The 26,053-nt window shown below is 39.6% G+C and overlaps 1 protein-coding gene and 1 long non-coding RNA gene across 2 annotated transcripts in view; one reads left to right on the forward strand and one right to left on the reverse strand.

The window, feature by feature from the left end:
• KIRREL3 (kirre like nephrin family adhesion molecule 3) overlaps positions 1–26,053 on the forward strand; it is a 1,250,147-nt gene that overhangs the window by 1,004,692 nt on the left and 219,402 nt on the right. The gene's annotated exons all lie outside the window — the stretch shown is intronic.
• Positions 23,200–26,053, reverse strand: part of LOC128639265 (uncharacterized) — a 198,748-nt gene continuing 195,894 nt past the window's right edge. Inside the window, exon 3 of the long non-coding RNA XR_008399152.1 lies at positions 23,200–24,131. This is a non-coding gene — a long non-coding RNA (uncharacterized LOC128639265). The remainder of the gene's footprint in view (positions 24,132–26,053) is intronic.

Consider the following 26,053-nt stretch of genomic DNA (forward strand, 5'->3'; position numbering starts at 1 on the left):
TATAAAAATATATAATGGATAACTGACAACAAAAAGATAGCAGGTACTCAGTGGATAATGTGAAAAAGAATATGTTTATTAAACAGCAAAAATAGTAAAGAAAAAAGCACAAAAAGCTGTTAACACACACAGATGTAGCCACTGAAGGCAGGCAGACAAAAGAACATGGAGGTCTGACGCGTTTCGCGCCCCCTAGTGGCGCTACTCATAGACATGTCTAGTACCTGCTATCTTTTGCTTGTCAGTTATCCTATGTGTGTGGCTTGGTTCCGCCACAGCTATGGTACTCCGTTACCTCAGGAGGATTGTTTGGTTGACCTTTAGGTGGGTTCACTTCTGCTTTCGCTAACGGAGAGATTTGGTTGTTGCTTGGACGGACGCTACACTGTAACTCAAAAATATATAATGCTTTAGACATTTTCAGCTGCAGCAGTAAGTGTTATACACTTCAGTAATTCCAATAAAGGGTATTTATGTTTAACATTTAGTAGCCCATTAATGCTGGATTCTAAAGTGGATTATTAGTGGTCATACAAAAGCTAATTCATAGATTCCAACACAAATAACAGCAAAATATAATCAAACAAAGTATCCTTCTGATAAAAATTGGACATATATATCAATTTATCGTGCTTGTGTAATCTATAACTAATATTGTGCTGTAATCATGCTTCACGTGTAGTGATTAAATAATTCTAAATATAAATATTTCACCACAACCAGAGCTCTCTAAATTTATCCCACCCGTGATCCTCAAAAGGAAGGAAAAAAGAGGGCAATCTTGAAATTCTGTTAATTTGATTGAAGCAGGGAGAAAGCAAAGAAATATACTCACATGGCTTTTAGAACCCTTCCCAGATCAAAAGACAACTAGAACCGGAGCGCATATAAAATATATATTTATTAAAAGGACTATAATCACTCAGGTGTTTAAAGGACAAACGTTCTGCATATATTACAACTTTTATAAAATGCTGGCGTCTGTAACTGTCAAGATGGGGCAGTCTGTGCTAAGTCCCGCCCTCCTAGTGATTTCACGTCCAATAAAAACAAGTGGATCAATTTAGATTCTAGAGTACCCCAACAGGTCAGGTTTTCATTATAGCTGTGTGTATATCACAGTTTCTTCTATATTATATATTTAGTTTATTTCACCACAAACCTCTACATAATTAGAATTGTTTTTGTTTTTTTCTTCCTTTATAGCAGTGAATTAAAAAAGGAGCAAGACATTCCAACACATTTCTTTGCCTTTATCTTAGAAAAATGGAAATATATTATATATATATATATATATATATATATATATATATATATATATAGTATTCTGTATTGAATGCACGTTAGTTGATGAACACACTTTGGCCTCTAGTTATGAAGCTCCGTACGTACCTGCCTTCGCCGGCCCCAATACGCTCGCCTAAGCTCGCCTCACATCGCCGCCGCAGACCTGAATACGTTCGCAAAAGTTATCAAAAAAGCTGTCAAAAAGCCGTGCACCAAGTACGGGGCGATGAGCAGCGGACTGTGATAGTTATCACTCATCTGATCTCGCTGCTCTTCAGCTTTTCTACAGCTTTATTGATACCCCTGTCACTAAGCTCTCACACTATACTAAACTGTTCTACCCCCTATACCGCCGCCCCCGGAGCCCCCGCAACTAAATAAAGTTATTAACCCCTAAACCGCCGCTCCTAGACCCCGCCGCAACTATAATAAATGTATTAACCCCTAAATTGCCGCTTCCGGACCCCTCCGCCACCTACATAATACCTAGTAACCCCTATCCTGCCCCCCCTATAGCGCCGCCACCTATAATAAATTTATTAACCCCTATCCTGCCGATCCCGTACCCCGCCGCAACTAAATAAATTGTTTAACCCCTAAACCGCCGCTCCTGGAACCCTCCACCACCTATATTAAATTTATTAACCCCTAATCTGCCCCCCCCTACACCGTCGCCACCTATAATAAATTTATTAACCCCTATCCTGCCCCCCCCATGCCACCGCCATCTATATTGTAGCTATAATAAGTCTAACACTAACCCTAACACCCCCCTAACTTAAATATTATTTTAATAAATCTAAATAAAAATTACTATTATTAACTAAATTAATCCTATTTAAAACTAAATACCTATAAAATAAACCCTTATATAGCTACAATATAACTAATAATTATATTGTAGCTATTTTAGGATTTATTTTTATTTTACAGGCAAATTTAAATTTATTTTAAATTTATTTTAAATTTAAATTTATTTTAACTAGGTACAATAGTTATTAAATAGTTATTAACTATTGAATAGCTACCTAGATAAAATAAAGACAAATTTACCTGTAAAATAAAAACTAACCTAAGTTACTATTAAACCTAACACTACACTATCATTAAATAAATTATTCCTATTTAAAACTAAATACTTACCTGTAAAATAAACCCTAAGAATGCTACAATGTAATTAATAATTACATTGTAGCTATTTTAGGATTTATATTTATTTTACAGGTAACTTTGTATTTATTTTAACTAGGTACAATAGTTATTAAATAGTTATTAACTATTTAATAACTACCTAGCTAAAAGAAATACAAAATTAACTGTAAAATAAATCCTAACCTAAGTTACAATTAAACCTAACACTACACTATCATTAAATTAATTAAATAAATTAGCTAAAAATACCTACAATTAAATACAATTAAATAAACTAAACTAAATTACAAAAAAACCCCACTAAATTACAGAAAATAAAAAAATATTACAAGAATTTAAACTAATTACACATAATCTTAGCTCCCTAATAAAATAATAATAAAAAAATAAATAAAATTCCATACCCTATTCTACATTAAAAAGTAATCAGCTCTTTTACCAGCCCTTAAAAGGGCTTTTTGCGTGGCATGCCCCAAGTAATCAGCTCTTTTGCCTGTAAAAAAAAAATACAACCCCCCCAACATTAAAACCCACCACCCACATACCCCTACTCTAACCCACCCTAACCCCCCTTAAATAAACCTAACACTAACCCCCTGAAGATCTCCCCCAGCCGAAAAATACATATGTCAAGACTGTTTTCAGGGCTTTGTATAAGAACCCTCACATATGTATTTTTCATAAGTGTTCCTTCTTAAAGCGGCAATATGGTCAGCCTAACCTTGAGTCATCTTCACCCAGCCGTGCCGAAGTTTTCATCTGATGGGGCAGAAAAGGACATCCAGACCAGCCGAAGTCTTCGTCCTATCCGGGGAGAAGAGGACATCCGGACCGGCAGACATCTTCATCCAAGCGGCATCTTCTATCTTCATCCATCCGACGAGGAGCGGCTCCATCTTCAAGACCTCCGGCGCGGAACATCCTTCTTCACCGACGACTACCTGACGAATGAAGGTTCCTTTAAGTGACGTCATCCAAGATGGCGTCCCTCGAATTCCAATTGGCTGATAGGATTCTATCAGCCAATCGGAATTAAGGTAGGAAAAATCTGATTGGCTGATGCTATCAACCAATCAGATTCAAGTTCAATCCGATTGGCTGATCCAATGAGCCAATCGGATTGAACTTGAATCTGATTGGCTGATAGCATCGGATAGGTAAGTATTTAGTTTTAAATAGGATTCATTTAGTTAATAAGAGTAATATTATTTAGATTTATTTAATTCATTTTTAAGTTAGGGGGTGTTAGGGTTAGTGTTAGACTTAGGTTTAGGGGTTAATAATTTTATTATAGTGGCGGCGGTGTAGGGGGGGCAGGATAGGGGTTAATAGGTATTATGTAGGTGGCGGCAGGGTCCGGGAGCGGTGGTTTAGGGGTTAACATATTTATTATAGTTGCGGCGGGGTCCGGGAGTGGCGGTTTAGGGGGTAATAACTTTATTTAGTTGTGGCGGTGTAGGGGGGGCAGATTAAGGGTGTTTAGACTCGGGGGACATGTTAGGGTGTTAGGTGCAGACATCTCCCATAGAAATCAATGGGATATCGGGCAGCAGCGAACATGAGCTTTCGCTATGGTCAGACTCCCATTGATTCCTATGGGATAAATCCAGGTACGCTGGCCTGGAATAGTGGCGAGCGTACCTGGTAGTAGTTTGATAACTACCAAAAGTAGTCAGATTGTGCCGAACTTGCGTTCGGAAAATCTGGAGTGACATAAGCATCGATCTGTGTCGGACTGAGTCTGGCTTATCGAATCTTACGTCACTATATTCTACTTTTGCCGGGCAGTAGGGGTTGATAACTAAGGCGAATCAGCCTCGCCACAAAAATGCTGCGGAGTTCCAGCGTATTTGTGGTTGACGGCTTGATAACTAGAGGCCTTAGAATCGTGTTTGCTACAGATGTAATTAATCTCTCATACGTGTTACAGCTATATAGATTTACAGACTAGTGAACATGCTATACATTTAGACTTAATTAAAAAAATAAATTATGTGAAGCAACGCTTCATTAGAGCCTGATACAATTTCACCTTTTAGTGTCAGTGGAAACATTTTCAATGCAGGGATATTTTAGTGTTGTTAAGGAAATATTCTGTTTTGAGATGAATGAGTTTTACTAATTCTCATGTAATTTTTTCATACCCTATTCATATTAAACAGATCATATTTCTGGTTCATTGCTGAATGCCACCAAACCCTTTCTTGGCAATAGCAATTTCTGCTAATGTGACCGTAAATGCCTTGTGGTTTTCATGTATTTTAGTTATGCGTAATGAACCAAATTTACAATTTTCTTTTATTTTTATTTTGCCAACTTTTCATGTAACTTAATGCTGAAAACTATGGGTTTTCTAATTCTCAAAACTTAAAAAGCACCCTGTTGACTTCACAAGGCTAACCCTGCTACATATATTTCTTTAATTGTCTTTAACTGATAACAACTGTAAAACAATGTATTTTTTACTAAACATTATAGCTGTAACAAGCCTTGTTGTCTGCATGTGTGTGTGTTTATATGTATATATATATATATGTGTGTGTGTATGTATATATATATATATATATATATATATATATATATATACATACACTCCGGCCACTTTATTAGTTACACCTGTTCAATTGCTTGGTAACACAAATTGCTAATCAGCCAATCACTGGCAGCAACTCAATGCATTTAAGCACCTAGACGTGGTGAAGACAACTTGCTGAAGTTCAAAACGAGCATCAGAATGGGATAAAAAGGGGATTTAAGTGACTTTGAACGTGACATGGTTGTTGGTGCCAGACAGGCTGGTCTGAGTATTTCAAAAACTACTGATCTACTGGGATTTTCAAGCACAACCATCTCTAGGGTTTACAGAGAATGGTTCTTAGTTGAAAGCTAAACCTAGGAGGTTCATATGCTAATTTCTCAGACCTTGAAGGCCGCCTCTAATTTAAATGCATTTTGTTAGTTTTTCACCACTAGAGGTAATTAGTTCACGTGTTTCATATATATCACATTGAGCTCATGCTCATGAATTTACCATGGAGACAGCTCTGATTGGCTAAAATGCAAGTCTGTCAAAAGAGCTAAAATAAGGGGGCAGTCTGCTGAGGCTTAGATATAAGGTAATTACAGAGGTAAAACATGTATAATTATTACTGTGTTGGTTATACAAAACTGGGGAATTGATAATTAAGGGATTATCTATCTTTTAAAAGAACAACAATTCTGGTGTTGACTGTTCCTTTAAAGCATGAATCGATCCTGCCTTGTATCAACGATTCAGGGTGGTGGTGTGGGGGATATTTTCTTGGCACACTTTGGGCCCCATTGTACAAATTGAGCATTGTTTAAATGCCACAGCCTACCTGAGTATTGTTGCTGACCATGTCCATCCCTTTATGACTACAGTGTACCTATCTTCTGATGGCTACTGCCAGCAGGATAATGCACCATGTCACAAAGCGCAAATCATCTCAAACTGGTTTCTTGAACATGACAATGAGTTCACTGTACTCCAATGTCCTCCATTGTGACCAGATCTCAATTCAATAGAGAACCTTTGGGATGTGGTGGAACGGGAGATTCGCATCATGGATGTTCAGCCGACAAATCTGCAGCAAATGCTTGATGCTATCATGTCAATATGGACAAAAATGTCTGGGGAATGTTTCCAACACCTTGTGGAATCTATGCCACGAAGAATTAAGGCAGTTCTGAAGGCAAAAGGGGGCCCAACTCGGTATTAGCAAGGTGTACCTAATAAGGTGGTCGGTGAGTGTATACATATATATATATATATATATATATATATATATATATGTGTGTGTGTGTGTGTATATATATATATATATATATATATATATAAACAGTATATATACACATATGTATATATGTATGTGTGTTACCTTATCGTAAGTAGAAGCACACCTTTGATTTCTGAGATAAAACTAAATTAATAGACTTTAGACTTTAATAAAACCCCCTAATGTTCAAAGCCAAACCTTGCCATACAGGCAACATATGTATATATTCATATACAGGTAGCCCTCAGTTTACACCGGGGTTAGGTTCCAGAAGGAATGGTTGTAAATAGAACCCGTTGTAAATTGAAACCCAGTTTATAATGTAAGTTAATGGAAAGTGAGGGAGTTAGGTTCCAGGCCCCTCTCAAAATTGTCATAAGTAACACCTAATACATTATTTTTAAAGCTTTGAAATGAAGACTTTACATGCTAAACAGCAGTATAAACCTAATAAAATAATCACACAACACAGACTTTACTTGCATTTTTCTACAAACAGTTCTTTCTATGCATTCCAATCTGGACTGATTTATAGGCAGGAAGATCTTGTTCCTTTGCAAGCTGCTCGATAGCTCAGGTCTGGTTAAACTGATTAAATTCAGCTTGCTTGGCTTGCATATCTTTGCTGCAACACAAGCAGACAGCTCCACCTACTGGCTATTTTAATTAATGCACTGCTTCTCAATGCTTTTCAATAGCAGTCACATGACTGAAAAAAAAGGTTGTTATTCTGAAACGGTGCAAATTGAACCGTTGTAAATCGAGGGCCACCTGTATATATATTTCACTTTTGCTGCCCATCGCTGCGCAACTTACCCCCTTCGTTGCGCTAGGTTCTCTTCCGTGTCTCACGGCATGAGAACGAGGCTCCCGTTGGATCCTATGGAAGCGTGGTCTTGTGAGTGTTCACATTGCACCTACCTTGTAATACCAGTGCACATTTGCATTCGCTGGTATTACTGAGTGGAGCGCAAATATGAGCGCTCACGTTAGCTATATTTCTCTTGTAAGGTGTATCCAGTCCATGGGTTCATCCATTACTTGTGGGATATTCTCCTTCCCAACAGGAAGCTGCAAGAGGACACCCAGAGCAGAGCTGTCTATATAGCTCTTCCCCTAACTGCCACCCTCATTCATTCTCTTGCAGCTCTCGACAAGATAGGAAGTATCAAGAGATATGTGTTGACTTAGTGTAGTTTTACCTTCAATCAAAAGTTTGTTATTTTTAAACGGTACCGGCGTTGTACTGTTTTACTCTCAGGCAGAAATTAGAAGAAGAGTTCTGCCTGGAGGTTGATGATCTTAGCGGTTTGTACTAAGGTCCATTGCTGTTCTCACACATAACTGAAGAGTATGGGACAACTTCAGTTGGGGGAACGGTCTGCAGATTACCTGCTTTGAGGTATGTTCAGTATATTTATTTCTAGAGAGATGAATGAGTTCTAGAAAATGCTGACAGAGCCTTGTGTATTTGAGGTAAGCCTGATGCAGTGATTTAACAGCGACTGGGCTCATGCTTACAAAACAGGGTAATACTCTTTTTACTTAGTGACAGTTAAACGTTTACATGAATTAAAAAATAGGACGTTTTTTTTCTCTGAGGGAGATAACTGTTTATTTGGGGCCTAGTTTCCACATGGCTAATCAGATACTCCTAGGAGTATTTTGTTAAGGCCCCTCTGGCATCCAGTACATGGTGGGAGGGGCCTATTTTAGCGCTCTAAATGCGCAGTTTTAATTCAGACTGAGACATCCAGCTTCCCTAGAGGAGTCCTCTGGCACCTGAGGACCATTATAAGGGGTTTATTTCTGCACAAAATCGTACTTGAGGGCAGGTAGGAGCCTTAGCAGAGCTGTGGCAGGGTGCTTAACTGTCTTGTAACGTTTTTTAACGTTTTTAAATCCGGTTTGGGGCCTAAGGGTTTAATCATCCATTTGCAAGTGGGTGCAATGTTGCTTTAGTCCCTTACACACACTGTAAAAATTTCAAAGACTTTACTATATTTTTACACTGTTTTGCAGTTTAAGTGTTAGTTTTTTTCTCTTAAAGGCACAGTAACGTTTTTGTTTAATTGCTGTTTCACCTTTATTAAAGTGTTTTCCAAGCTTGCTTGTCTCATTACTAGTCTGTTAAACATGTCTGGCATAGAGGAAACTCCTTGTTCAATATGTTTAGAAGCCATGGTGGAACCCCCTCTTAGAATGTGTACCAAATGTACTGAAATTTCTATAAACTATAAAGACCATATTATGGCGCTTAAAGATTTATCTCCAGGGGATTATCTGACTGAAAAAAGGGAGATTATGCCATCTAGCTCTCCCCATGTGTCAGAACCTATAACTCCCGCTCAAGTGACGCCAAGTACATCTAGCGCGTCTAATTCTTTTACCTTACAGGACATGGCGGCTGTTATGAATGCTACCCTCACAGAGGTATTTTCCAAACTGCCAGGGTTACAAGGAAAGCGAGACAGCTCTGGGGCTAGAACTAATACAGAGCTTTCTGATGCTTTAATGCCTGTGTCCGATATACCCTCACAATACTCAGAAGCCGAGGCAGGTGAGCTTCTATCTGTGGGTGACATTTCAGACTCAGGGAAGGCGTTACTTCAGTCTGATTCTGAAATGACAGCGTTTAAATTTAAGCTTGAACACCTCCGCTTATTGCTTAGGGAGGTTTTAGCGACTCTGGATGATTGTGACCCCATTGTGGTTCCAGAGAAATTGTGTAAAATGGACAAATACTTTGCAGTGCCTGTTTACACTGATGTTTTTCCAGTCCCTAAGAGGTTTTCGGAAATTATTACTAAGGAATGGGATAGACCAGGTGTGCCGTTCTCTCCCCCTCCTGCTTTCAAAAAGATGTTTCCCATAGATGCCGCCGTACGGGACTCATGGCAGATGGTCCCTAAGGTGGAGGGAGCAGTCTCTACCCTAGCTAAGCGTAAAACTATCCCGTCGAGGACAGTTGTGCTTTCCTAGATCCTATGGATAAAAAAATTGGAGGGTCTCCTTAAGAAAATTTTTATTCATCAAGGTTTTATTCTCCAGCCTCTTGCATGCATAGCCCCAGTTACTGCTGCAGCTGCCTTTTGGTTTGAGTCTCTTGAGGAGGCTCTGCAGGTGGAGACTCCGCTAGACGACATTCTAGACAGGATTAAAGCTCTTAAGTTAGCTAATTCCTTTATTTCTGACGCCGTTATTCATTTAACCAAACTAACGGCTAAGAATTCAGGTTTTGCTATTTTGGCGCGTAAGTCCTGGTCAGCAGACGTTACTTCAAAGTCTAAGCTTCTTAACATCCCCTTCAAGGGACAGACCCTATTCGGGCCCGGTCTGAAGGAGATCATTTCTGATATTACTGGAGGAAAAGGTCATGCCCTTCCTCAGGATAGGTCCAATAAGAGGACCAAACAGAATATTTTTCGTTCCTTTCGAAACTTCAAGAGTGGCGCAGCCTCAGTTTCCTCTAATGCAAAACAAGAGGGAAATTTTGCCCAGTCCAAACCAGTCTGGAGACCTAACCAGGCTTGGAACAAGGGGAAGCAGGCCAAGAAACCTGCGGCTGCCTCTAAGACAGCATGAAGGAGTAGCCCCTGATCCGGGACCAGATCTAGTAGGATGCAGACTTTCTCTCTTCGCCCAGGCTTGGGCAAGAGACGTCCAGGATCCCTGGGCTCTAGAGATTGTTTCTCAGGGATATCTTCTGGAATTCAAAGGTTCATCTCCAAAGGAAAGATTTCATCTCTCACAACTATCTGTAAACCAGATAAAAAGAGAGGCATTCTTACGTTGCGTTCAAAACCTACTGGTTATGGGAGTGATCCACCCAGTTCCAAGAGAGGAACAGGGGCTGGGTTTTTATTCAAACCTGTTTATAGTTCCCAAAAAAGAGGGAACTTTCAGACCTATCTTGGATCTCAAGATCCTAAACAAATTTCTCAGGGTCCCATCCTTCAAGATGGAGACAATCCGAACCATCCTCCCTATGATCCAGGAGGGTCAATATATGACTACTGTGGACTTAAAGGATGCTTATCTCCACATTCCGATTCACAGAGATCATCATCAGTTCCTCAGGTTCGCCTTCCTAGACAGGCATTACCAGTTTGTGGCTCTTCCCTTCGGGTTAGCCACGGCACCACGAAGGTTCTAGGGTCCCTTCTGGCGGCTCTAAGGCCGCGGGGCATAGCGGTAGCCCCTTACCTAGACGACATTCTGATTCAGGCGTCGACTTTTCAAATCGTCAAGTCCCATACGGACATTGTTCTGGCCTTTCTGAGGTCTCACGGATGGAAAGTGAACATAGAAAAGAGTTCTCTCTCTCCTCTCACAAGAGTTTCCTTCCTAGGAACTCTGATAGATTCAGTAGAAATGAAAATTTTTCTGACAGAAGTCAGGATATCAAAACTTCTAACTTCTTGTCGTGCTCTTCATTCCACTTGTCGGCCATCAGTGGCTCAGTGTATGGAAATGATCGGCCTAATGGTAGCGGCAATGGACATAGTTCCGTTTGCCCACCTACATCTCAGACCACTGGAATGGGGACTACACAGATTTGTCTCCTCTGTTAAATCTGGATCAAGAGACCAGGGATTCTCTTCTCTTGTGGTTATCTCGGGTCCATCTGTCCAGGGGAATGAGTTTCCGCAGGCCAGAGTGGACTATAGTGACGACAGATGCCAGCCTTCTGGGCTGGGGCGCAGTCTGGAACTCCCTGAAGGCTCAGGGTTCATGGACTCAAAAGGAAGCCCTCCTTCCGATAAACATTCTGTAACTAAGAGCGATATTCAATGCTCTTCAGGTTTGGTCTCAACTAGCTGCGGCCAAGTTCATCAGATTTCAGTCGGACAATATCACGACTGTAGCCTATATCAACCATCAGGGGGGAACAAGGAGTCCCCTGGCAATGATGGAGGTTTCCAAGATAATTCTATGGGCAGAGGTTCACTCTTTCCATATCTCAGCTATCCATATCCCAGGAGTAGAGAACTGGGAGGCGGATTTTCTAAGTCGGCAGACTTTTCATCCGGGGGAGTGTGAGCTCCATCCGGAGGTATTTGCCCAGCTGATTCAACTTTGGGGAAAACCAGAACTGGATCTGATGGCGTCTCGTCAGAACGCCAAGCTTCCTTGTTACGGGTCCAGGTCAAGGGATCCCCAGGCAGCGCTGATAGATGCTCTAGCAGTGCCCTGGTCCTTCAACCTGGCTTATGTGTTTCCACCGTTTCCTCTCCTCCCTCGTCTGATTGCCAAGATCAAGCAGGAGAGAGCTTCGGTGATTTTGATAGTGCCTGCGTGGCCACGCAGGACTTGGTATGCGGATCTGGTGGACATGTCATCCTCTCCACCATGGACTCTGCCGCTGAGGCAGGACCTTCTACTCCAAGGTCCATTCAAACATCCAAATCTAATTTCTCTGCGTCTAACTGCTTGGAGATTGAACGCTTGATTTTATCAAAACGTGGTTTCTCCGAGTCGGTCATTGATACCTTGATTCAGGCTCGAAAGCCTGTCACCAAGAAAATCTATCATAAGATATGGTGTAAATATCTTCATTGGTTTGAATCCAAGGGTTACTCGTGGAGTAAGGTCAGGATTCCTAGGATACTATCTTTTCTCCAAGAAGGATTGGAAAAGGGATTATCGGCTAGTTCCTTAAAGGGACAGATTTCTGCTCTGTCTATTCTTTTGCACAAGCGCCTGGCTGATGTTCCAGACCTTCAGGCGTTTTGTCAGGCTTTGGTTAGAATCAGGTCTGTGTTTAAACCTGTTGCTCCGCCATGGAGTTTAAATTTAGTTCTTAAAGTTCTTCAAGGGGTTCCGTTTGAACCCTTGCATTCCATAGATATCAAACTTTTATCTTGGAAAGTTCTGTTTTTAGTAGCTATCTCTTCGGCTCAAAAAGTTTCAGAGTTATCTGCCTTGCAGTGTGATTCCCCTTATCTGATCGTCCATGCAGATAAGGTAGTTTTGCGTACCAAACCCGGGTTTCTTCCTAAGGGAGTATCTAATAGGAATATCAATCAGGAAATTGTTGTTCCGTCACTGTGTCACAATCTTGACGTGGTTCGTGCTTTAAAGTTTTATTTGCAAGCTACTAAGGATTTTCGTCAAACATCTGCATTGTTTGTCGTCTACTCTGGAAAGAGGAGAGGCCAAAAGGCTTCGGCAACTTCTCTTTCTTTTTGGCTGAGAAGCATAATCCGTTTAGCTTATGAGACTGCTGGCCAGCAGCCTCCTCAAAGAATTACAGCTCATTCTACTAGAGCGGTAGCTTCCACATGGGCTTTTAAACATGAGGCCTCTGTTGAACAGATTTGTAATGCGGCGACTTGGTCTTCATTTTATACTTTTTCTAAATTCTACAAATTTGATACTTTTGCTTCCTCGGAGGCTATTTTTGGGAGAAAGGTCTTGCAGGCAGTGGTGCCTTCCGTTTAAGTGCCTGCCTTGTCCCTCCCTTCATCCGTGTCCTAAAGCTTTGGTATTGGTATCCCACAAGTAATGGATGAACCCGTGGACTGGATACACCTTACAAGAGAAAACAAAATTTATGCTTACCTGATAAATTTCTTTCTCTTGTGGTGTATCCAGTCCACAGCCCGCCCTGTCATTTTAAGGCAGGTATATTTTATTTTTAAACTACAGTCACCACTGCACCCTATAGTTTCTCCTTTCTCTTGCTTGTCTTCGGTCGTATGACTGGGGGTGGCAGTTAGGGGAGGAGCTATATAGACAGCTCTGCTGTGGTTGATCCTCTTGCAGCTTCCTGTTGGGAAGGAGAATATCCCACAAGTAATGGATGAACCCGTGGACTGGATACACCACAAGAGAAAGAAATTTATCAAGTAAGCATAAATTTTGTTTTTGCGCTCCACTTATAATCTGGCCCTAAATCAGTTATGTAATGTGCTTAGACCTCTTGGTATTCTTTTTTAAAGAGCATACTTAGGTAGGTAGCTTACATGTTCGTGGAGCTCTATAGGGCAGTACTTTATGAAAACACCGCGTCCATCTTGTGTTTTTGTAAATTGATAACATTGTTATTCACATTCTTGCAAAGCTACTGCCATTGTCCTACTCCCCAGTGCCCTGCATTGTACTAAAAAAACACAGGTTTTAAGAAACAAATGTAAAAATGCATTGGAAACGAAAACTGTAAGTGTAACATAATATCTTGTAATTTGCATGCGCCACAAATAATTCTTTGCTTTATATCATTTGGGATTTTGTGTTTAAAGATGAAATGAAGGTAGTTTGTGTTGAATAAAAGAAAACTGCATAATCTTTTGCCAAAGGCACAATTCTGTTGTGTGCTTCTTGCATCTGCTTATGTGACGTTATGTATATTACCAAGATCTGTTTGTGTGTTACTATATATATATATATATATATATATATATATATATATATATATATATATATATATATATATATACATATACAGTCATATACAGAGATTAGGCACCCCTGACAAGATCTGTTTGTGTGTTACTATATATATACAGGGAGTGCAGAATTATTAGGCAAATTAGTATTTTGACCACATCATCCTCTTTATGCATGTTGTCTTACTCCAAGCTGTATAGGCTTGAAAGCCTACTACCAATTAAGTATATTAGGTGATGTGCATCTCTGTAATGAGAAGGGGTGTGGTCTAATGACATCAACACCCTATATCAGGTGTGCATAATTATTAGGCAACTTCCTTTCCTTTGGCAAAATGGGTCAAAAGAAGGACTTAACAGGCTCAGAAAAGTAAAAAATAGTGAGATATCTTGCAGAGGGATGCAGCACTCTTAAAATTGCAAAGCTTCTGAAGCGTGATCATCGAACAATCAAGCGTTTCATTCAAAATAGTCAACAGGGTCGCAAGAAGCGTGTGGAAAAACCAAGGAGCAAAATAACTGCCCATGAACTGAGAAAAGTCAAGCGTGCAGCTGCCAAGATGCCACTTGCCACCAGTTTGGCCATATTTCAGAGCTGCAACATCACTGGAGTGCCCAAAAGCACAAGGTGTGCAATACTCAGAGACATGGCCAAGGTAAGAAAGGCTGAAAGACGACCACCACTGAACAAGACACACAAGCTGAAACGTCAAGACTGGGCCAAGAAATATCTCAAGACTGATTTTTCTAAGGTTTTATGGACTGATGAAATGAGAGTGAGTCTTGATGGGCCAGATGGATGGGCCCGTGGCTGGATTGGTAAAGGGCAGAGAGCTCCAGTCCGACTCAGACGCCAGCAAGGTGGAGGTGGAGTACTGGTTTGGGCTGGTATCATCAAAGATGAGCTTGTGGGGCCTTTTCGGGTTGAGGATGGAGTCAAGCTCAACTCCCAGTCCTACTGCCAGTTTCTGGAAGACACCTTCTTCAAGCAGTGGTACAGGAAGAAGTCTGCATCCTTCAAGAAAAACATGATTTTCATGCAGGACAATGCTCCATCACACGCGTCCAAGTACTCCACAGCGTGGCTGGCAAGAAAGGGTATAAAAGAAGCAAATATAATGACATGGCCTCCTTGTTCACCTGATCTGAACCCCATTGAGAACCTGTGGTCCATCATCAAATGTGAGATTTACAAGGAGGGAAAACAGTACACCTCTCAGAACAGTGTCTGGGAGGCTGTGGTTGCTGCTGCACGCAATGTTGATGGTGAACAGATCAAAACACTGACAGAATCCATGGATGGCAGGCTTTTGAGTGTCCTTGCAAAGAAAGGTGGCTATATTGGTCACTGATTTGTTTTTGTTTTGTTTTTGAATGTCAGAAATGTATATTTGTGAATGTTGAGATGTTATATTGGTTTCATTGGTAAAAATAAATAATTGAAATGGGTATATATTTGTTTTTTGTTAAGTTGCCTAATAATTATGCACAGTTATAGTCACCTGCACACACAGATATCCCCCTAAAATAGCTATAACTAAAAACAAACTAAAAACTACTTCCAAAACTAATCAGCTTTGATATTAATGAGTTTTTTGGGTTCATTGAGAACATGGTTGTTGTTCAATAATAAAATGAATCCTCAAAAATACAACTTGCCTAATAATTCTGCACTCCCTGTATATATATATATATATATATATATATATATATATATATATATTGTATTAGGAAGAAGAAAAACAAGGTACTGCAAACTCTGGTTCCAAAGTGGTTATTTTAATGAACAGTTAGGTGAGATACACAGTCACAGTGTGCAGGGTTGGATATATATATACAGTCATATACAAAAGTTTAGGCACCCCTGACAATTTCCATGATTTTCATTTATCAAATAACTGAAGGACTCAGTAATATTTCAGTAGTGAAATGAGGTTTATTGGATTAACAGAAAATGTGCAATATGCATCAAAACAAAATTAGACAGGTGCATAAATTTGGGCACCCTTGTCATTTTGTTGATTTGAATACCTGTAACTATCTAGCACTGATTAATTGGAACACACAATTGGTTTGGTGAGCCCATTAAGCCTTGAACCTCATAGACAGGTGCATCCAATCATGAGAAAAGGTATTTAAGGTGGCCAATTGCAAGTTGTTGTTCTCTTTGACTCTCCTCTGAAGAGTGGCAACATGGGGGCCTAAAAACAACTCTCAAATGACCTGAAAACAAGGATTGTTCAACATTATGGTTTAGGGGAAGGCTACAAAAAAACTATTGCAGAGATTTAAGCCGTCAGTGTCCACTGTGAGGAACATAGTGAGGAAATGGAAGACCACAGGCACAGTTCTTGTTAAGGCCAGAAGTAAAATATCGGAGAGGCAAAGGCAAAGGATGGTGAGAACAGTCAAAAATAGCCCACAGACCACCTCCAAAGACCTACAACATCATCTTGCTGCAGATGGTGTCACTGTGCATCGTTCAACAATTCAACGTATGGGAGAGTGATGCGGAAGAAGCCTTTTCTGCACACACACCACAAACAGAGTCGCTTGAGACATGAAAAACGCACATTTGAACAAGCCAGCTTTATTTTGGAAGAAGGTGCTGTGGACTGATGAAACAAAGATTGAGTTATTTGGTCATAACAAGGGGCGTTATGCAGGGTGGCAAAAGAACACAGCGTTCCAAGACAAACACTTGCTACCCACAGTAAAATTTGGTGGATGTTCCATCCTGCTGTAGGGCTGTGTGGCCAGTGCCGGTACTGGGAATCTTGTTAAAGTTGAGTTTCGCATGGATTTCACTTAATATTAGCAGATACTTGAGAATAATGTTGAGGAATCAGTCACAAAGTTGAAGTTATGCCGGAGATGGATATTTCAACAAACTAACGACCCAAAACACTGCTCAAAATCTACTCTGGCATTTATGCAGAGGAACATGTACAATGTTCTGGAATGGCCATCCCAGTCCCCAGACCTGAATATCATTGAAAATCTGTGGGGTGATTTGAAGCTGGCTGTCCATGCTCGGCAACCATCAAACCTAACTGAACTGGAGATGTTTTGCAAGGAGGAATGGTCCAAAATACCTTCACCCAGAATCCAGTTACTCATTACAGGCTATAGGAAGCATCTAGAGGCTGTTATTTCTGCTAAAGGAGGCTCTACTAAATATTAATGCAATATTTCTGTTGGGGTCCCCAAATTTATGCACCTGTCTAATTTCGTTTTGATGCATATTGCACATTTGCTGTTACTCCAATAAACCTAATTTCACTACTGAAATATTACTGTGTCCTTCAGTTATTTGATAGATCAAAGTGAAATTGCTGATCCAAACACCCAATTATTTATAAATGAAAATCATGGAAATTGTCAGGGGTGCCTAAACGTTGGCATACGACTGTATATATATATATATATATATATATATATATATATATATATATATATAGCTTTGCAGGAAAGGATGGTACTCACAGGATTTGAAGATAGTCAATAGGATTTATTGAGCATACATAGCATGTTAATGCATAACAAGACATAGTTGACGTTTCGGCTCTTTTCAGTGAGCCTTCTTCAAGACAAATTTTTAAATCTCAAAGTGACTAACAAGCCGTGCTCCCGGCAGAAAAAAATTAAACTTTGTTTTTTTCCACTGGGAGCATGGCTTGTTAGCCGCATTGAGATTTAAAAATTTCTCTTGAAGAAGGCTCACTGAAAAGAGCAGAAACGTCGACTATGACTTGTTATACATTAACGTGCTATCTAGGCTCAATAAACCCTTTTGTTGCCAATGGTTTAGACATTAATGGCTGTGTGTTGAGTAATTATGAGGGGACAACAAATTGACACTGTTATACAGGCTGTACACTCACTACTTTACATTGTAGCAAAGTGTAATTTCTTCAGTGTTGTCACATGAAAAGATATAATAAATATTTACACTGTTATACAGGCTGTACACTCACTACTTTACATTGTAGCAAAGTGTAATTTCTTCAGTGTTGTCACATGAAAAGATATAATAAAATATTTACACTGTTATACAGGCTGTACACTCACTACTTTACATTGTAGTAAAGTGTCATTTCTTCAGTGTTGTCACATGAAAAGTTATAATAAAATATTTACAAAAATGTGAGGGGTGTACTCACTTTTGTGAGATACTTGTGATATATATATATATGTGTGTGTGTGTGTGTATATATATATATATATATGTGTGTGTGTGTGTATATATATATATATATTTATACATGTGTGTGTATATATATGTGTGTGTGTATGTATATATATATATTTATACACGTGTGTGTGTGTGTATATATATATATATATATATATATATATATATATATATATATATATATGTATATATTTTTATATACACTGTATATATATATATATTTATATATATGTGTGTGTGTTATATATATTATATAGTATAAAGTAGCAGCACACCTTTGATTTTCAACTTAAAGTAAATTAATAGACTTTAGACTTTATTAAAACCACCAAATGTTTAAAGCCAGACTTTAAGTACCAGTCCTGCTAACCATTTCAGCTAATTTCCCCTGTCACAGTTGGCGTTCCCTTCCCTAAATAAAGCACACACTGAGATAAAGCAATAAGAAATGTGCATGAGCAGTGAGCAGATATGCCAATAGCATCGCAGCCAGCCGGGATGAGGAATGCACCACTTGGTTTTATCTCGCCGCGCTTTGCAAAGTGATATTGTTTCCTTCCACTCTTGTTCCCTTATCGACAGCAGGAGTTTAATTACAATTAAATAGCTAGCAGAAAACAAAGCCAGCAGTAAGGAAGCAACACAGACAGAGAAAGAGGTTGTTTGAAATTTAGAATGAAATCGTGAACTGTGGAAGAGGGGCACTGCTATCTAGGGGGGCTTGCAGAGAATTGCCGCTTTACAGGATGGATTCAGATATGTTTTTTTTTTTTGTTTTTTTTTTTAAGTAATCGGGAAATAGACACAAATAATAACTCCAATTATTCTTCCTAAAATCCTTAATTATGATCAGACAATATTCTGTTGAAATGGCAGCACCAATAAAAGCAGAGAGTTTAAACTACAGAGATTTAAGATTAAAGGGACATAAAACCCAAAATTTTTCTTTCACGATTCAGATTGAAAATACAATTTAAACACTATTCCAATTTACTTCTGTTATCTAATTTGCTTCACTCTTTAGATATCCTTTGCTTAAGAAATAGCAATGCACATGGGTGAGCCAATCACACAAGGGATCTATGTGCAGCCACCAATCAGCAGCTACTGAGCATATTTAGATATGCTTTAAAACAAAGGATATCAAGAGAATAAAGCAAATTAGTTAATAGAACTCATTTGGAAAGTTGTTTAAGGTTACATGCTCTTTCTAAATCATAAAAGAAAAAAATTGGGTTTCATGTCCCTTTAAATTCTGATGCACACATTTCATGCACTAGGTTAAAGGGACACTGAACCCAATTTTTTTCTTTTGTAGTTCAGATAGAGCATGCAATTTTAGGCAACTTTCTAATTTACTCCTATTATCATATTTTCTTCATTCTCTTGATATCTTTATTTGAAATGTAAGAGTATAAGTTTAGATGCCGGCCCATTTTTGGTGAATAACCTAGGTTATTCTTGCTGATTGGTGGATAAATTCATCCACCAATAAAAAATTGCTGTCTGGAGTGTTGAACCAAAAAAGAAGCTTAGATGCCTTCTTTTTCAAATAGAGATAGCAAGTGAACAAAGAAAAATTGATAATAGGAGTAAATTAGAAAGTTGCCTAAAATTGCATGCTCTATCTGAACCAAGAAAGAACAAATTTGGGTTCAGTGTCCCTTTAAGGTGACTGAGGGAACTTGTTATAAATGCAAGCTCGTGTTTTAAATTAATTGCGCATAGATTTACCTATATTTTCCAGCCATTCATTAGTGAGCGCTCCGCTGTCACATCTATAGTTGCAGAAGCTGCGCACTACATGATATCTAACACATTAAGGGCCTGATTATCAATGACTTGCCGGCATCGAGAGAAAGCTTGCACAATGTTTGTTCTGGAGCATTATATTGTAATATACAGTAGGTGTCTCCCCTTCCCATGCAGAATCAAGCACCGCGAGATAACAGCGCTTAAGCTTACAGCTTGTCTGAGGGCCCTCACAGTACTGCCAATATCTCACTAAAGCAAAGGCCCTGAATAAAAACCATCAGCAACCTGGAAAACAAAACCGGAACACATAGGAAACATGCTGGCAAAACTATTTATGGAAATGTTTGTTGTTGTGAAATATTTGCTTATCTCTTTTGTTTTGGTCAAGTAGTCTTGGCTGGATACAACAAAAGGTGCCTCTAAGAGATGTCAGGTTGAAATCTAAATGGGGTGGTGGTGGTGGTGATTTTTCACCTACATTTAGGCCCAACATGTGGAGTTCATATAATTCTGCTTGCTTGCATATAATTCCTGGTTTAACCCCTTCAGTATGCAGGCTCACCGTACCGCAAAAGGTTTCAAAGCTGCAGCTTGGTAATGGAGACCCAGGTTTAATAGAGGACAATATCCTCTTTCAAATAATGGGTCACATGACCCTTTAGATAGTTTGCATTTGATATAACAATTATAATGTCCTAAAGGGGCCATAACTCTCATAGCCATTCCTTTCATTAAACCGTTAATATTAAGAGTTTCTGTCCCAATCCCTGACTTTGCATTGTATGACCTGTATATGACCCCCTCCCCATCCTGCATTGCAGTGTTTACCACCTCTCTAACAGGGCTGGACTGGGAATAAAAAGCAGCCCTGGAAAAATATGAAGACCCGCCTTATTTTCCATTGAGTCGGTAGAATGCACATGCCCCAATTTTTCTTAAAGGGGATTATTGGGACACTCCTTCCCCAATATTTTTTTCAAAATTAAATAGCAACCCTACAGCCCAATAGCATCCATTAATCACCCCTTTAAATTGTAGCTTTCCAGCCTCAGCTGCTGCAGCCCACCGGGAAATCTCCTGGTATCCTGGTAGGCCAATCCAGCCCTGCTCTCTAAGCAAAGCCACTCAGTGCCTCTTGCTGTTTTTTACTTCTGATAAGCAGAACATCCAATCAGACGATTTATCACCTTAAAATTATTTTTTTTTTTCCAAATTGCTACAAAATTAATCTTTTGTAAATTTACCAAAAAACTTTCCCAGTTCTACCTTAGTGAATCTCTACTGTTGGGGAAAAAGTAATTTCTTTACCGTCCATTCTGAGATCATATTGTTAAACATTAAAATTTATTGTAGGACCACTCTGGAAAGCGAAAAACACTATAAAATCATAAACATATTCCCTAGAACACAGTGTAGGTTATGCTTTATAGTCAAACTAATTTAAACCTTTGAGTATCAGAAGGAAAATGTGAATTTGTTTTTTACCTGAACTAAATAAATTACCCAAGCGAAAAGAAAACAAGATGTCATAAATTCTAAAGCAAGACACCTGAAATGAACTTCCACCCCCTCAATAAAGTGGATGTGTTTAGGGATCTGCTGCCCTGCCATCCATGGAAATGTAATTCTGAGATCCAGAGACTGTCCATATGCTGCTGCTCCTCAGACTGTTGTCTCCAAGTCACAAGGCTGGCAGGATGGACCCTTCAACAGCTGTGTATTTAAAAATGCATAGGCAGTCTGTGTGCATATTCCTCCCACAATGCACATCGAAGGTACGCTACAGAACCACAAGAGTGTCTATAGATTTAATACTAACACATTGAAATCCAGCATAATCTACCAGGCAGGGTTTATGGGCAAAAAATGAAATGTACCCAGACAATAAATAGAAACATTATATATACAGTACTAGTCCTAAAGCCCGTGTACACGGGCCAATTTTTTTAAGTACCACGGTTTCAACCCTTGCTCCCTCTCTCTCCCCCTCTCTTTTGAGCTCTCTTCCCCCCTCTTTTGCGCTCTCTCTCCCCCTCTTTTGTGCTCTCTCTCCCCCTCTTTTGCACTCTCTCTCCCCCTCTTTTGTACTCTCTCTCCCCCTCTTTTGCTCTCTCTAACCCCCTATTGTGCTCTCTCTCTCCCCCTCTTTTGCTCTCTCTCCCCTTTTTTGCATTCTCTCCCCCCTCTTTTGCTCTCTCCCCCCCTCTTTTGCTCTCTCTCCCCCCTCTTTTGCTCTCTCTCTCTCCCCCCTCTTTTGCGCTCTCTCTCTCTCCCGCCTCTCTTTTGCTCTCTCTACCCCTCCCTTTTGCTCTCTCCCCCTCTCTTTTGCTCTCTCTCCCCCCTCTCTTTTGCACTTTCTCCCCCCTCTCTTTTGCTCTCTCTCCACTCTCTTTTGCTCTCTCTCTCCCCCGTCTTTTGCTCTCTTCCTCCCTCTTTTGCTCTCTCTCTCTCCCCCTCTCTTTTGCGCTCTCTCTCTCCCCCTCTCTTTTGCTCTCTCTCCCCCTATCTTTTGCTCTCTCCCCCCCTCTTTTGCTCTCTCTCTCCCCCCTCTTTTGCTCTCTCTCTCTCTCCTCTTTTGCTCTCTCTCTCTCTTTTCCTCGTTTTCTCTCTTTCCACCCTCTCTTTTGCTCTTTCCCTCCGCTCTTTTGGTCACTCCCCCCTCTCTTTTGGTCTCTCCCCCCTCTCTTTTGGTCTCTCTCTCTCTCCCCCTCTCCTCTTCTCTCTGTTTTGCTCTCCCCTCTGTTTTTCTCTCTCACTTGACCATGCCGCTGCCACCACGGCTGCTCCCGTCGGCCATGCACCTTCACCCATGCTTTAGTCCAGCCACGCCCCTCGCCACACCCAGCGGCCACGCCCCCATCGCGACAGCCCGGTCATGCCCCCATCGCGGCACACCCAGCCACGTCCCTATCACAGCATGCCTCCACCAGGCAGCTTCCGCAGTGCGCACTCCTCTGCTGCTCAAGGCCAGGTATGTTTGTCCTTGTGTAGTCTCTACTGCGCATGACTGCATCTGACAAACATACCTTGCCTTTTATTATATAGGATATGTGTCCAATATGTGTCATAAACCCCAATGTGAAAGTAACAAACTGCAATACTAGTGCGTATTATATAGCAGTCTACAGGGACTGTGTGTTCCATGTAAATATAAATGCTTATACAGACCATCTATGCAGCTATTACAGGAGGTAAGAGAGGAGCGTGCTCTTTGTTGTGTTCCTAGTTCAGAGGATTAATTCAGAACACTCACATCTTGTCTCCCTCACTGAATATTCTAGTGAGGCGGGAAATGGATCCAATAATGCTCAAACAAAACCACATTCCAGGTGATAGCTTAACTGCAAGTAACCGCAACATTCTCATAGTAATGAAATTAAATATATATATATGATTTCCCAAAGCTGGCAACAGAGAACTGAATAACCCATACAGCTATCAACTGGATAGAGCTAGAGAATTGATCCCATAATATTATATGTAGCCGGCAACTTTGCTACCAGAGGCCCAAATAAAAGAGGTGTGTATTCCAAGTAGCCAGCAGCTCAGCATTTGTTTGCAGGATAAGGGAGAGAATGAAGGTTTGTTCTAGCCAAGAGAAGACTCAGGACTTAAAGGGACATGAAATCCAAAATGTGTCTTTTAATGAAACAACTTACCTATTTACATATATTATCTATTTAGCTTTCTTCTATTGGTATCCTTTGTTGAAGAAGCAGTAATGCCCTACTGGGACTAGCTGAAAGCCATTGACAAGAATTATATATGTGCAGCCACCAATTAACAGATTCTGAGCCTACTTAGGTATATTTTTCAACAAAGGATACAAAGAGAATGAAACCAGTTAGATAATAGAAAATTATTGAAAATGTATTTACAATTTTATGCTCTAATTAGAACAGTTGTTTAAAATGGCACACTCTATCTGAATCATGAATGTTTAACTTTAACGTTAATTTCCTTTGAAGTGTAGACTTTAAGGCAAATCAGTTGATATGTTGTATATGAATCTTGCTAAGGCTTTCATGGGGTGAAAAGGGGTCCTTGGAGTCAGGAACCGGTGGGCAAGGGAGCCCCGACTGCCCACTACTGTTTTGTTTTTTTAATGGCATCAGTTTGGCAATAGCATACAGGGCCGGACTGGCCTAAGTTGCATAACTTAAAGGGGCGGTGCTGCCACTGTGGCTGTGCACAGGGGTCTGGAGTGAGTATTGTAGCAGCTTGTATCCATCTGCTGCTGCTGCTGCTGCTATTATATTTACTAGCCACAGACCTCCAGCAGCCGGTCACTCAAGCATTATACTTATTTTGTCAGTTCATAGTAATTAGCACTTTCCTTCAACCCTGTCCTCTCATTGTCACATGCTCCTCTGTTTTTTCATATTTTACTCTTGTTCTTCTTCATTCCCCATCTTGTCTGTTCACTTGCCAGGCTCTGGACTGTAGCCATTATTAGACCCCTGGTAATGAAAGTGGCATAATCATGTGTTCGTAGTGATTCAAATGGAATTGTGTTTTCTACCGTGATTAACAGCAGTTTAGTTTATAATAGATCTGCAAAGACAAAAAAATTAGAATTTCAGATAAATCATTTTTCATGCAAAAAAATGTCTTTTGTTTCATCCAAGACTACTAGTTCCTGGGGTCATCAGGTTTGGCAGAATTGTGACATCATTATTAAAGGGACACTAAAGTCAAAATTAAACTTTCGTGATTTAGATAGAGCATGCAGTTTTAAAAGACTTCCAATTCACATCTATTATCAAATGTTGCACATTATTTTTTTTAGACATGTGCATTTCGTTTCAAATCGAAATTTGGACCAATTAGCCAAATTCTGAGATTCAAATCAATTTGAATTTCCGAATAACCCTAGCAATGAAACTAAACTAATCCGAATGCATTTGTAACAAATAAATCAGAATTAGTTTGGATTTATTCGTTACATTCAAATGGCCATGGACTAATCGCAATTTAGTATAAAAATTAAATTTAGTGAGACAGAACAGTGAAATAATTCAGTTTGTGTAACTTGGAACCATCTGAAACAACATAACACATACCAAACTTCTGAATTTACAAATAGAATCCGAAATTAATACATCCGACTTTATTCAAATCCGAATAAATCCGAAACAAATACATTCGAATGTATCCGAATTCGAATTGATCCAAAACAAAATTAAAAAAAATCTGAATCAGTCCAAAACGAACCGAAACTAATTTCTTTCATGTAATTGGCAAGAGTCCATGAGCTAGTGACGTATGGGATATACAATCCTACCAGGAGGGTCAAAGTTTCCAAACCTCAAAATGCCTATAAATACACCCCTTACCACACCCACAATTCAGTTTTTCTTGGCGCGAGAATTTTTTTGGCGCAAAGGTACGTCCGATGACGCAAAATCGTAATTTCCGGAGTCTTAGTTGACGCCGAGTTCCTTGCACAAGGTTGCATCTACAATGACGCGAGTGTGTAATTTCCAGATGTTGTTAGCCCAAAAAAATTTCAGTTTGCGTTGTGCGTCATACTTGGCGCCAAATAATTTCATTATTTTTTTTTTTTTAAAACAAAAACAGTTCAGTAAACAAAAGTTCAGTAGCATATATACAATGGACATAACAATGGTTGTTTTGCAATTACATTCAGGAACAAATTAATGAATTACAAAGTACCAAACTGTATATAATAAGAAGAACAATACTGTGCTATCCTGCACAATAAAACAGAACCTTAATATTGGAACTCCATTTTAATATTTTTCATATGAGATAAGTACGCCTCCAGAACTTCAAAAGGCCACTTATGGACCTATTCACTCTAAATGAACAAAAGGAGGAGCTCTGATGTTAAAAACGGTAGCTCTTGGACCTTGAATTGTAATTACAAGCAGGGAATGTATTAATGTATTTGAAATATGAAATATAACAGTTGCTGTTAAACCACTCTTATTAATATCAGGAGGCCTACAGTTGTCTAATATGAGCTATTATCTAAAATATCTAATCCAGGATATATAATTTCCAGATGGGGAGACAAATATAGGCAAAGCAAGGCAAAGGGAAGTAGTGAGGCGTATAAGTGTCAATCTTAATACATGGGGGTTTATATGAGGATAATGTAGAGGCAATTTCATGCTTGGCCTAATAACTAGAGTATCTGCATATTTGGGGAGACATTTTGGTGGGGCAACTTCAGAAATGCTTGTGGTCAAGATTGATCAGTCTAGAGGAAGGGAGTCATATCTGATAGGCCAGTGGACCTAGAACGCAACAAAGGGAACAAACTTATATATAAACAACTATGACTTTAAGAAAGAGCTTACAACAAAAACAAAAGAAAATACAAAGGGAACAAGCTGGTACCAGACTGGTATTAGGAAACCTGCATAATATCTGCTATAAAGCAATTTGCTTTCATTGTGCTTATCTCTAGTTAGCGTCTCGCCAAACTATTAAAGACATCTGTAGATAAA

Source organism: Bombina bombina, chromosome 8 (assembly GCF_027579735.1).
Source record: "Bombina bombina isolate aBomBom1 chromosome 8, aBomBom1.pri, whole genome shotgun sequence".
Taxonomy (NCBI): domain Eukaryota; kingdom Metazoa; phylum Chordata; class Amphibia; order Anura; family Bombinatoridae; genus Bombina; species Bombina bombina.